The sequence below is a fragment of the Gorilla gorilla genome, chromosome 8, assembly GCF_029281585.2.
Source record: "Gorilla gorilla gorilla isolate KB3781 chromosome 8, NHGRI_mGorGor1-v2.1_pri, whole genome shotgun sequence".
Taxonomy (NCBI): Eukaryota; Metazoa; Chordata; class Mammalia; order Primates; family Hominidae; genus Gorilla; species Gorilla gorilla.
In genome coordinates, this window is record NC_073232.2 from 113,513,804 (window position 1) to 113,527,494 (window position 13,691).

Genomic DNA, 13,691 nt, shown 5'->3' on the forward strand with positions numbered 1-13,691 from the left:
TATATCTCTCTCCTGCTAGGCTGTAAGCTCCATGGAGGCTGGGACCACTGGTCTAGGTCTGTCTCATTCATTGTTGTCACACCGGCTTCTAGCCCGGTGCCTGGGGCAGAGCGGTTGCTCCATGAATATTTGTTGGATGACTGAATGGATAAGACAGGGCGCACACATACAAGTGTGATGCACAGGCATATAGAAGTGTGGACCTGAGCCAGGGCGTCCGTGTGCATTCGCTGTATGTGTGTGCCTGTGAGTGAATGTCATTGTCATTCCCAGAAGACCTCCCTCTCCTGTTTCCCTTTTTTTTTTTTTTTTTGAGACAGAGTCTCACTCTGTTGCCCAGGCTGGGATGCAGTGGCACAATCATGGCTCACTGCCCACTGGGTTCAAGTGATCCTCCCTCCTCCCACCTCAGCCCTGGAATAGCTGGGAACACAGGCGCATGCCACCATGCCAGGCTAGTTTTTTCTTTCTTTTTTTTTTTTTGATGGTGTCTTGCTCTGTAGCCCAGGCTGGAGTACAACGGAGCTATCTCAGCTCACTGCAACCTCCGCCACCTGGGTTCAAGTGATTCTGCAGCCTCAGCCTCCCGAGTAGCTGAGATTACAGGCACACGACACCATGCCCGGCTAATTTGTGTATTTTTAGTAGAGACAGGGTTTCCCTCCCGAGTAGCTGAGATTACAGGCACATGCTACCATGACCGGCTAATCTCTGTATTTTTAGTAGAGACAGGGTTTCGCCATGTTGGCCAGGCTGGTCTTGAACTCCTGACCTCAGGTGATCCGCCTGCCTCAGCCTCTCAAAGTGCTGGGATTACAGGTGTGAGCCGCCATGCCTGGCCTTTTTTCTTTTTTGTAGAGACATGGTCTCACTATGTTGCCCACACTGGTCTCTAACTCCTGGACACAAGTGATCCTCCCACCTTGGGCTCCCAAAGTGCTGGGATTACAGACATGAATCACTGTGCCCAGCTCCTCTCCTATTTGCTAAGCCCTCAGCCCCAAATAGGCTACAGACAGACATGGCCTGGAGACAGGAGGACATTTGAGAAGGAGACCAGCTCCCTCTTTGCACTGTGTTTGGGCAAGAGTGGCAGGAGCAGTGAGATTGGGTTTACTGGCTGGAGAAACAGCAAGGGGTCAAATCCTTCCCCACTCCACCCTAGATGTTCTCCTGACTCATTGTCCAGGCCTGTTTGAGGTCCCGAGAAGAGTTCTGGGAATTGGGCCTGTCTTCATCTGCTCCTGCTGCTTTAACAAAATAGCTTAAACTGGGTAATTTAGAAACAAGGGAATTTTTTTTTGTTTTGTTCTTGTTGTTGTTGTTGTTGTTGTTTTTTAAGACACGGTCTTGCTCTGTCACCCAGGCTAGAGTGCAGTGGTGCAATCTCAGCTCACCTGCAACCTCTGCCTCCCAGGCCCAAGCCATCCTCCCACCTCAGTGTCCTAAGTAGCTGGGACTACAGGTATATGCCAGCATGCCTGGCTCATTTTTGTATTTTTTTTTTAAGAGACGGGGTTTCTCTGAGATACAGGCTGTCCAGGCTGATCTCAAACTCCTGGGCTTAAGCTATCTGTACAACCTGTGACTTCTAAAGTGCTGGGATTATAGGTATGAGCCACCGCATCCAGCCTGGAAATTTATTTCTTACAGTTCTGGAGTCTGGGAAGTCTAAGATCAAGGCGCCAACAGATTCAGTGTCTGGTAAGGTCTTGCTTCAAAGATGATGTCTTCTTCTTTTTTGTTTTTGTTTTTGTTTTGAGACGGAGTCTCACTGTGTAACCCAGGCTGGAGTGCAGTAGCAAGATCTCGGCTCACTGCAACCTCCGCCTCCCAGGTTCAAGCGATTCATGTGCCTCAGCCTCCCAAGCAGCTGAGACTACAGACACGCACCACCACACCCAGCTGATTTTTGTATTTTTAGTAGAGACAGGGTTTCACCATTTTGGCCAGGCTGGTCTTGAACTCCTGACCTCAAGTGATCTGCCCACCTCCGCCTCCCAAAATGCTGGGATTACAGGCATGAGCCAGCGCGCCCAGCCTGATGTCTCCTTGCTGCATCCTTATGTGGGGGGAAGGGCTAGGGAGCTCCCTTCAGCCTCTTTTCTAAGGACAGTAATCCCACTCATGAAGGCAGAGCCCTCGAGTCTTAATCACCTCCCAAAGGCCACACCTCTTATTGCCACCATAGTGGAGATTAGGGTTCCACATGAATTTGGGAGGGACACACTTGGATAGTAGCTGGGCCACAGGCACCTGCGATTAGACAGGCCTTGGCAGCATTTCTCAGGAGAGAACCCGGTCCATGTTCTTCAGGCCTCTGTCCCAGGGCCAGCCCTTTTTTTTTGCTCCACGCTGGGGTTCACGCCACCAATCCGGCTTCTTTTTTTTTTTTTTTTTTTTTTGAGACAGGGTCTGACTGTCGCCCAGGCTTGAGTGTAGTGGTGCAATCTCAGCTCACTGAAGCCTCTGCCTCTCGGGTTCAAGCAATTCTCCAGCCTTACCCTCCCAAGTAGCTGGCCTGCACCACCATGCTAGGCTAATTTTTGCTTTTTTTTTTTTTTTTTTTGAGACAGAGTCTCACTCTGTTGCCCAGGCTGGAGTGCAATGGCAAGATCTCGGCTCACTGCAACCTCTACCTCCCGGGTTCAAGCGATTCTCCTGCCTCAGCCTCCTGAGTAGCTGGGATTACAGGCGTGCACCACCACCCCCCCAGCTAATTTTTGTATTTTTAGTAGAGACAGGGTTTCACTATGTTGGCCAGGCTGGTCTTGAACTCCTGGCCTCAAGTTATCCACCCGCCTCAGCCTCCCAAAGTGTTGGGATTATAGGCATGAGCCACCATGCCTGGCCCCTGCTTGTATATTTATGTGATTTACTTGGGTAGACATAGCAGTTTTTTGTCACTAATGCCACACCAGCCCTACCCCTAGGCATGGCCTAGTCCCTAAGAAGGAGGGCCCCGTGACCCTGCATTTTGAGAGAGGTGTACACGGGGGGACATAGAGATGAAAAGGGTCGGTTTGGGGTGGGGGAACATTTGGCAGGGAGGTTTGCAGAAGCAGAGAGAAATGACCTAAGAAGCATGAAGGGGACAGGAAAGTGAGAATGTTGGGGGCTGAACAGGTTTGGGGCAAAGCAGGAGGCAAATGGCTCAGCACAGAGGCCTGACGATGCCCTTGGTGGGTGGATGGGAGGAGGCTAGAGTTCACCAGAGCCCCAGGTGGCCATCAGCACAGCTAGACCCACTCCTAACTCCTAAAATCTGGGGTGGTTCCTGAGGCTCACTCATGCTGGTGCTCTAGAAACAGAGGCGGGAACCTGCTCAGCTAGGGAAATGAGCTCAGAGGGTTTACTGGAGTGATGCTCTGTCTCAGTGCGGCCAGAGAGACCACAGGGCAGTTGACAGAAGAGACTCAAGATGGTAGGTGTCCCTGTGTGAACTGTTTCCCCTCTAAATGACAGAGGAGGACGAAGTGTTCTGCCAGGCCCCCTGCTCAGACTGTGCTAATGGGACTCTGGTTATTGGGGCAAAATCCGAGGGCTGCACTCACCCAGCCGCTGCACTGACCCAGTGGCTGCACTCAACCGGTGGCTGCACTGGCCTCCACTTTCCCAGCAAACGCTTGGGCAGACACAGTGTCCTGGGGGTGCCTGTCAGACCCTGGAGGCCCCTTCCCTACCCACAGGGGCTCTAAACTTTCACCCTCCCTTCCTGCCCCTACCCCCATCCTTTCAGAGTCTGAAAAGGCAGACAGCTTGCTGTTTGCTCTGGAATCTGACCTTCTGAGCAGGCAGTACCCTGCCTCTGGCCTCTGCCCTCTCTCCTAGGGCCCTCAGTGCTGCTTCCCTGGGGGTTCCCAGCCTGTGCAGAGACCAACCCCTCCGAGGCAGAAGATATTTGCTCTGCTCCTAGCTTTGGGAAACCACACGTTTCATCTCCCAGAAGGGGGATCAAGACAGGGCCCAAGGCTCCTAGGGGATGGGGGAGGGGCGGGCCTGCTCTCTTCTGTCACCATCCCCCCCAATTTTCAAAGCAGTTTGGCTCCATATATGACTGGAACCAATTGCAGCCAATGTCCCTGTCAGGGCATAGCTGTGCTCATCCATTACCTGCTGGAATCTCGCCCACTGCCCTCTCAGGGGGACCGGCTCAGGAATTCAGTTGACCCTTGACAAGTTGGAAAGGCCAAGGGTATCTTTTCCTTCCTCTCTTCTCAGTAACGACTTGATCAGACTGCAGGCTCCTTAAGGATAAGAGTCGAGTCTTATTCATCTTTGGGTCACCAAGCTCCAGTGCTCAGCACACGGTAGTCACTAAATTAAAAGTGGAACAAATGAATGAAAGGAAGAGGGGGAAAGGGAGGACTGTATCCCTTTTCTCTGGTGATGGAAGTGGGGAGAGGTTGTGCTTATTAACTGGTATGTCTATGGCCATTATGTCTTCTGGTGGTGGCAAGGGGAAGCTACTAGTTTCCCTCCCACCTGGCCACCTCCCAGGGTCACTCCATCATCTGTTTGCCCAGCATTGGAGGTGAGGTAGGGGGTAACTACTGAGCATTTGGGCTGTCCTCAAAGTGTAAGCAGCCTTGTGCACATGCCAGGGAGCCTCCAACCCCATTTTTTCTGTAGATAGTCTCTGCCTTGGGCAGAGCCTTGTGCCAGGCATTGAGAAGGAATCTGGTCTCAAAACATCAAACAAGAATCCAGTTCCCTTCTTCCTACTTCACCCCTCCATGCCATAGCACTCTGGTAAAATTTATTCAGATCTGGGGATTGGAGAGCAATTCCTTTTGGATTACATGATCAGGTCAAGAGATGCGCTTTGGGATCTGAACTCAATCCCGATGCATATACTGGGTCCTTTCTCTCTGCATGCAGGGACTCAAACCATGTGTAACTGGAGGAGTTGACTGCTTGCAGAAAACATAGGTGCCTATGCATCCCTGAGAGGACAAGAGAGTGACTGGAGGGGCTTTGGCCAGAGTCCAGGGGTGGGGAGAGGTGACAGTTCCTGCTGCCTCTAACATGGTCACTACCATCGCTAACCCTGGAGGAGGTCCCTCTCCCCAAATGCTTCAGAGCCCAAGATCTCACTGTCCGTGGAAGAGATGTGGGATATCCAGGTCTCTCTCTATAGCACACCTTCCACAAAAGAGCAACGTGTCTCCATTCTTTCTGGGTATAAGCTTTCTGGAAAATACATGAGCCAGAACAAGACCATTGTGATCTCCACTGGACAAGACAGCAGGGGAGCAGAGCTTATCTCCTGCCCCTAACCTCTTCTCCTTCTTGTGGCACTTTCCATGCATCAGGATTTTTTTTTTTGCCTTTACTCTCTCTCTCTTTTTTTTTTTTTTTGAGATGGAGTCTCGTTCTGTTGCCCAGGCTGGAGTACAGTAGCATGATCTCGGCTCACCACAACTTCCACCTGTCAGGTTCAAGTGATTCTCCTGCCTCAGCCTCCCGAGTAGCTGGGACTACAGGCATGTGCCACCATGCCTGGCTAATTTTTGTATTTTTTGTAGAGACGGGGTTTCACTATGTTGGCCAGGCTGGTCTCGAACTGCCGACCTTGTAATCCTCCCGCCTCGGCCTCCCAAAGTGCTGGGATTACAGGCATGAGCCACCGCACCTGGCCTTCTTCCTTTTTTATTACTCACCACTATACTAACTAGGACAGGTTTTCTATATTGGTAAGTCCTGCCAGGAAATACCCTTTCCTTGCTTCCTTTGGGCTTCAGGGACCAACCTGCCTTCAGGGATCAACTAGACAAACCCAGCCTGTTTGTGCTCAGCAAAAATCCAAGAAAAGATGTTGGCAGGATATTAGTCCCCCTGAGAGGGCAAGGCACTGCTGAGCTCCCCAGGCCCAGCCAGGCAGGCATCTATAACTGATGGCAGAATGCCTACAGCTAAGTGGCCACAAGTTAGTTATCAACTAAGGGCCCCAAAGCCAGAGCATCCAAGCAGGCAGAAAGACAGTGCAGATTTCAATGGACTGTGGTCAGGACAGGCAAGGAGTCCAGAATCTAAAAGGTCAAACAGAGCAATGCAAACTTGAGCCTGAGGCAAGAATGATTGAGTGAGGGGGCTGCCAGGGGACAAGCGGTTCAAGAGCTTATTTTGACCAGATGGAAATTTTGGGTATACTCGGAGACTTCCAGACAGGAAAAAGGGATCTGGGGGTGTCCTTACAATACTGAGGTGGTAGAGAGGCTGCAGGGCCTAATTTCATTATTATGGTGATGGTGGAAGTTGTTGTTGTAGTGAGATTGATAGTGACAGAGATTGTAGTAATTATGGTAATAGCAGGAATGGAGTGATGAGTGGTCATAGTGTTGCCATGGTTAATGGTTGTTGCCAAGGGGATAAAGGGAGTAAGGATGATAACTATTGTTATGGGGAAAGACATGGTGATATTGAAGCTAGAGTAACAGAAACAATCATTTTAGGGGTGATGGCAGTATCAGTGAATGATAGTGACAATAATTATGGTCACAAGTGAAGAGGTGATTGTGATGGTTGTGGAGAAGTTGACTTGTTATCCAGATGAGGGAGTGATAAGGTGATAAATATTACATTGGTAAATATGGACTCTTCATGTGGTATCATTGTTCTTTCTTTAAGCCACATAATATATGAGATAAGCCTGATCCTTTAGAGGAGCTCAGGAGGCATATGTCATGGCCCTGGGTCTCCCTGAACATAACACCTCTGTGATCAGACTTGCACTGTTTTTCCTGGTCCACTCCATTCTGATTGAAGCCAAAGTGGAAATTGGAGGGTAACCCATACCCTAGCTTTTCCTTTTGTTTCTCCATCTTCCTAGGGGCCTACTTGCTTCCTAAGATAGTCCTTCTCCAGGGTCCAATATAGTAAACTAAGGCATAGTTGTTCCTCGTGGGCTGAAGCCAGAGCACTCTGGGTATGCCAAGCATCTGGCTGCAAAAGGAATAATGCTGCCAAAAGGCCCTTGCAGCAGTAAGAACAGTGGTTACTGTAACTATTATTCTTAACTCACGGCTGGTCCTCAATCTCTAATTGGTTTCAACCTCTGGCAATTCCCTTAATCTGCGCTGGCTACTAGCCAAATGTGGCTATTGCGCTTTTGAAATGCAGCTAGTCCAATTCAGATGTGAGTGTAAGATATACATTGGATTTTGAAGACTTAGCATGAAAAAAAGAATGTAAACTCTTTATCTCTCTTTTGTCTTTCTTTCTGTTTGTTTTTGTTTTTTTGTTTTTTGTTTTTTGTTTTTTTTTGAGACAGGGTCTTCCTCTATCGCCTAGGCTGGGGCGCAGTGGTGCAATCAAAACTCATTGCAGCCTCAAACTCCTGGGCTCAAGTGATCCTCCCACCACAGCCTCCTGAGTAGCTGGGATTATAGGCACGTACCACCACGCCCAGCTAATTTTTAAAATTTTTGTAGAAACGGGGTCTTGCTATGTTGCCCAGGCTGGTTTCAAAGTCCTGGGTTCAAGTGGTCCTCCCACCTTGGCCTCTCAAAGTGCTGAGATTACAGGTGTGAGCCATTGAGCCTGGACCTCTTTATCTCTTTAATATAAATTTTTATATTGTTCACATGCTGAAGTAATATTTTGAAAATATGGAGTTAAATGTAATATAAATTAATTTCACCTGTTTCTTTTTATTTTTTTTAAATGTGTCTACTAGAAGATTTTTTTTTTTTTTTTTTTTTTTTGAGACAAGTTCTTGCTCTGTCGCCCAGGCTGGAATGCAGTGGTGCTATCTACTGGATGATTTTAAATACATATGTGGTTCACATTATGTCAGATGGTGCTGCCTTAGCTCATTTGCTTTTCGTTTGCTCAGAGAAACAAAAGGAAAGAAATAAGGCAAATTCCAAAATTATAGTAAGTTAAGCACCTAATAAGTTTGTTTCTCTTTAGCATAAAATCTAAGCAGAAGTGCTGCCGGGCAGATGTGGCAGCTCCATTCCAATGTCAGGGCTCCAGGGTCTCTCTTTACTGTGCTTCCACCATTCTCAACACATGGCTTCCATCTTGAGGTCTAAGATGACTGCTCTAGTTTCTATAACCATTTACACTCAGTGAAAAGGGGAGAAAAGGGTGTCAACTCCTTCATATGGGCAGAGTCCAGAAGCACACATTACTTCTGCTTGCATCTCATTGGCTGGAATCTGGTTATCCAAACACACCTAGCTGCAAGGGAGTCTGGGAAATGTAGTCCTAAACCAGGTGGCCATGCTCCAGCTAACACTTGGGGATTTTATTATTAAAAGAAGAAAGGGAGAATGGCTGCTGGGGGACAGGAGGGCTATTACCCAAGGCTCATACCTACTACAGGTCTGAGGAGTGGCTGCCATCACTGGCAGCAGGAGGATGGAGCAGATAATCTCCAAGAAAAAGCCTGTTCCGTTTAAAGAGATTTACTTATTTATTTATTTATTTATTTATTTATTTATTTATTTATTTTCGAGACATAGTCTTGCTCTGTCACCCAGATTGGAGTGCAGTGGTGCAAGCTCAGCTCACTGCAACCTCTGCCTCCTGGATTCAAACGATTCTTCCTGCCTTGGCCTCCCAAGTAACTGGAATTACAGGCACCCGCCTCCATGCCTGGCTAATTTTTGTATTTTTAGTAGAGATGGCCTGGGCTGGCAACATGGCTCACACCTGTAATCCCAGCAATTTGGGAGGCCAAGGCGGGTGGATCACCTGAGGTCAGGGGTTGAAGACCAGCCTGGGCAACATGGAGAAACCGTATCTCTACTAAAAATACAAAAATTAGTCGGGTGTGGTGGTGGCTTGAGCCCGTAGTCCCAGCTAGTGGGAGGCTAAAGCAGGAGAATTGCTTGAATCTGGGAGGCGGACATGTCAGTGAGCCAAAATCACACTGCTGCACTCCAGCCTGGGCAACAGAGTGAGACTCTCTCAAAAAAAGTAAATAAATAGGCCAGGTGCGGTGGCTCACACCTGCAATCCCAGCACTTTGGGAGGCCTAGGCAGGTGGATCACTTGAGGTCAGGAGTTGGAGACCAGCCTGGCCAACATAGTGAAACCCTGTCTCTGCTAAAAATAAAAAATTAGCTGGGCGTGGTGGTGCACATTTGTAATCACAGCTACTCGGGAGGCTGAGGCAGGAGAATCACTTGAACCAGGGAGGAGGAGGTTGCAGTAAGCCAAGATTGTGCCACTGCACTCCAGCCTGGGCGACAGAGCAAGACTCCATCTCAGAATAAATAAATAAATAAATAAATAAATAAATAAATAAATAAATAGGCCAGGCACAGTGGCTCACACCTGTAATCCCAGCACTTTGGGAGGCTGAGGAGGGCAGATCACCTGAGGTCAGGAGTTTGAGACCAGCCTGGCCAACATGGTGAAACCCCATCTCTACTAAAAATACAAAAATTAGCCAAGCATGGAGGTGCGCACCTGTAATCCCAGCTACGTGTAAGGCTGAGGCAGGAGAATCACTTGAACTTGGGAGGCGGAGGTTGCAGTGACCCGACATCGTGCCATTGCACTCCAGCCTAGGCAACAGAGTGAAACTTCATCTCAAAAAAAAAATAAATAAATAAAATAAAATAAAAATAAATGAATAGTGAGCTGAGATCGCGCCACTGCACTCCAGCCTGGGCAACAGAGCGAGATTCCATCTCAAAAAATAAATAAATAAATAAATAAATAAATAAATAAATAAAGACAGCCCAAGTCCCAGCATATTTTCAGATGTTCCTTGATCAGCATGATTTTAAGAGAGGGAAGAAAGGAGACAGTTTGACAAGAAAATGAAAGAGGGAGAATGAGGACGGTGCATGGCTGGGGACTATTGTTTGAGTTGTAAGCTCTCTTGCTGGGACAACGCCTGTGATTCCAGTACTTCGGACATTTATACTCAAGGTCTTCATAGGTCATGTGATATAGAAACAATGGCTCCAACCATTTGTTAAGTAGGCTCTGTTTATTAAACTCCTGCTTGCCTACCTTCTTCCTTCCACTTTTGACCTTCCCCACCTCTCTATCAGGTGCCCAGGACAGGCACGGAAGTGAACCCAGGAGACCTACAAGACCTGTACTTAAGAGAGTAGTGTGACTTGGGAGTCAGAAAACAGCCAAAGACAATTATCCAGACAGCCACAGTGGGCAAAGGCTGGGACAGACACACTGGGCATAGCTCTGACTTTCTCTTTGACCCAGATCTCAACAAAAAAATACTCAAGTAAAGTTGATCTCCATGAAGACAGGACCTAGCTCTATCGTGTCCACCAACGTATTCCTGTTGCCTGGCACAGAACAAGCGTTTGGTAAGAGTTTGCTGAACAGATGAATGAAGAGGAGTGGATTTTCTCTGAAGTCAGGTTCGAGGTTGAGCTGTGAGGAGAGATTATGTGGGTTTTGAGGTTGGGGCTCCACCACGCCCTCCCACCTACCCCTCCTTTTCCATGGCCCGCATCTGAACCTTCAATCCCATCCTCCCAGGCTCTTTCTCTCCATGACTGCTGGTCTCTCAAGCTCGGGATAGGCTGCTCTAGGGAAACTGGAGGTAGTGGGCAGAAAGGTGAGGCAAGTGTGGGCATTTCCTCGGAGGCCGGCCCTCCCTCAGAACCCACTGCCCTGGCAGACTCACCTTTGCTCTTGGACTGAGACGAGGCTTCCCCGACTGCCGCCTCCTCCACGCTGCTCCTTCTCTCTCAGCAAGGGTCAGATAAGGAGACCGCAATCTGCCCTAGGAGAAAGCCTGGCCGATAGAGGGGCCCAAACCCCGGACGTCCCCCCTCCTCCCATATATCTTGGTGTCAAACACATTTTATTTCCTCACGTCTGGGGACCCTGGAGCTTCCCCTCCAGGATTACTTCCTCCTCCGGTTTGTTTTCCAGCTGGAGATTCTAGGAGCCCCACGGCAGGGGGCGGCTCCTCCGCTTGTGGCCCAAAGGCTTCAAAGGGCCCAGAGTGGAATGCCGCGGCCAGAGGCTGCTGGCCTGGGAGGAGGGGTAGAGGCATCGCAAGCCCAAGGTACGGGGGCTCTGGCTGGGTCCCCCACTCATTTTCAAGCTGCCCCCCCATTGGCTGAAGGGCTGTATCTATGGGCAGAAGGTGACTTCAAAGGTCAGCAATTGGGGACTCCCTACCACCCCCTCCCCTGGGGCTCAGAGGGGGCCAGGAAGCGCCCCCCCCCATCATGATGAATTAGGTGCCTAAGAGCCATGGCGAGCTTAAGGACGGGAGACCTTCTCTTTTTTCATGGGGTTCAGATTTCACGATTTGGTGGGGGGGGGGTTAAATAATTAGTAATTTGTGATTAAGCCTTTTCATGGATATTTTGTTTCTTTGTTCTGTGATGTCGCCTGGAGCCATTTAAAAAATGACTTAATGACAAAGAAAAAATAATTGCTCTTTGTAACTAATGACTGTGTCAGAACTTGGAAATCACCAAAGCCTCGGAAAGTAGAAACCGAGTAGGGGGTGGGGGTTCCACTCTCCAAGGAATCAGATCAGCAGTCGTAAAGTGGCCTGGGATCTGCTTGCACCTGGATGGCCCCCTTGCGTTCCCTGGAGCCAGCAGCCAGCACCTGCAGGCTCAGCCTGGGGGCTTCAGGCCTAGGGTGCCTTAGGTACCTTTGCCCCTGGGCTGAGAGGAATGGGCAGAATGCCCTAGGCCAGCCTAGACTGCACCAGCTCAGCCTCACCTTGGAGTTGCTCCTTCCTTCATAAAATCCCCCTGTAAGGAGACTTCTCCCCCTCTGGTGGAGAAGCAAGGGGTAGTTCTGTCCTCACTTCTCCACTCCTGCAGCTTCCTATAGAGCTCCGGAGTGGCCCTGGGATTCTGGATTCTTCTGGGTCTTTACTTTTTTTTTTTTTTTTAAGTATTTAATTGTCAAATAAAGATTGAGCGTATTCACAGGGTACAATGTGAGGATTTGATACACTCACCTGAATCTTTAGGGCTCCTGTGTCCTTACCTAGACTGAGCTCTCCCTGGGGGACAGAAAAAATGCCCTCTCCCTCCTGATGCTCCAGCCCCTCCTCCCCTCATGTACGCTAACCTACCTTGGGCTGGGTCCCTGCAGAGCTCTGGGCCACTTGAGGCAGGGATCTGGCAGGGCCCAAGCCCCAAGGACTCAGGGCAGCCCACCGCCTCCTGTCACCCCCAGCCGCCTCCCGCCGCCTCTGGGGACTGGGCCGGGAGATGGGGAATTGCTCACACAGCAGATTCCACTCCTGTTCCCTTCCCGGGCTCTCGCTCCGATCTCTCCCAGGGGGAAGTGCTGGGGGGAGAAAACCGTTAACTTGTGCCTTCTATTTGGTTTTCCTCTGGTTATTGTTTAAAATGCAGAGATTATGAGGTCAAACTCTCCTAGCCAATATTTTTCTAATGAAAAATGTAGTAAGGCACGACTGAGTAATCTAATCTATAAGTTAAGCGTTCCACACAGCAGCGATTTTCACCGACAGAACTTCAATAAATCTTGTTTTGAGAAAAATGATATGAGGCTGATGTTCTATTTTTGTCAATTTGAATGGACTCCCCTGCCCCCCCAGTCCCCAGAAACACTGCACTACACCCAGCCAATCTCCTTCTTCCCTCCCCCAGAGCAGGCTGGATGAAAGTGGGGGACAAGAATGATAGGGTGGGAGGCCTGAGTTCTGACCCAGCTTGGCTCAGAGGGTCTGGGGCCACAGGCCTCTGTTTCAGCCCACCTGGTCTCTGGGGCTCTCCTCCTGGTGAGGGGCTTGGCAAAGGGGTTGGGGGTCTTGAAGGAAAAGGCAGCCAGTGGTCTAGGAGAATGATGTTGACTTTCCTAGCCATGGGGTCAGGACCGCCCAGGCAAGCCTGTTTCCCCGAGCTGTCCCAAGACTGAGCAAAGAACAAACAGCAGGCCTCGAACCTTCCCTTGACCCCCAACAAGCCATTGATAGATTTGGCAAGAAAGGCCTCACCTCAGGAAGAACTGGTTAAATCCATCTTCAAAGCTGCTGTTCCCCTTTGCCTGACTTGAACGTGGGAGACAGGCCAGAATGTAGTAGTAAACTCACTCCTAACAAAGGACGTGTGTGTGTATATGTGTGTGTGTGCGCGCGTGCATGTAAGTGTGTACGTGTGTGCATGTGTGTGTGCATGTATGTGTACCCATGTACACCTGTGTGCAGGGTTCTGGGAAGGAAGCAAGGCTCTCTCGATGAATGTGCAGACCTAAGGCTGTCATGGAGGGTGGCTGCCAAGATTAAAATCAAGAAAGAGATTTCTAGCCCAGGGAATATGTGGGAGGCCAGGAGAAAGAATATGGAGCTGTTTCAAGAAACTGGAGAAGCTGTAGGGGCAGCCAGAAAGGATTATGTCACCTCATCAGAGAGAAATCAATTAGGAGAGGCTTCACAACGAGAGCTCCTCCTCCCTCCTCCCAGCCACGATCCACCAAGGGGAACGGATTAAGACAGAGATGTCTGGAGACAGAAAGGTTTTTCTGGGTGGAGATTTCAGCAGCATTTAGATTTGGAAGAGCCAGAGGCTGTCTCACTCTGAAATCTGCAGGTATGGAAACCACAGACAGAGGTAACTTGACCTCTCAGTGTCCCGGAGAGCTGAGTATAGAGGCAGGAGGGCTGGGGTTGGGGTCTGAGGATCAGGGGATCCACGTTTTGACATTACCAACAGTCTGACTTCAGACCTCAGTTTCTCAGCTATAAAATAAGGAAAATA

At 49.4% G+C, this 13,691-nt stretch overlaps 1 long non-coding RNA gene across 1 annotated transcript; it reads right to left on the minus strand.

The window, feature by feature from the left end:
- Nucleotides 1-2,550: 2,550 nt before the first annotated feature.
- On the minus strand, nt 2,551-13,295 carry LOC109028539 (uncharacterized). Its single transcript, XR_002007550.4, has 3 exons — nt 12,932-13,295; nt 10,619-10,717; nt 2,551-4,317 (listed from the first exon to the last, which is right to left on the minus strand). It is a non-coding gene; the product is annotated as an uncharacterized lncRNA (long non-coding RNA).
- Nucleotides 13,296-13,691: the final 396 nt, after the last annotated feature.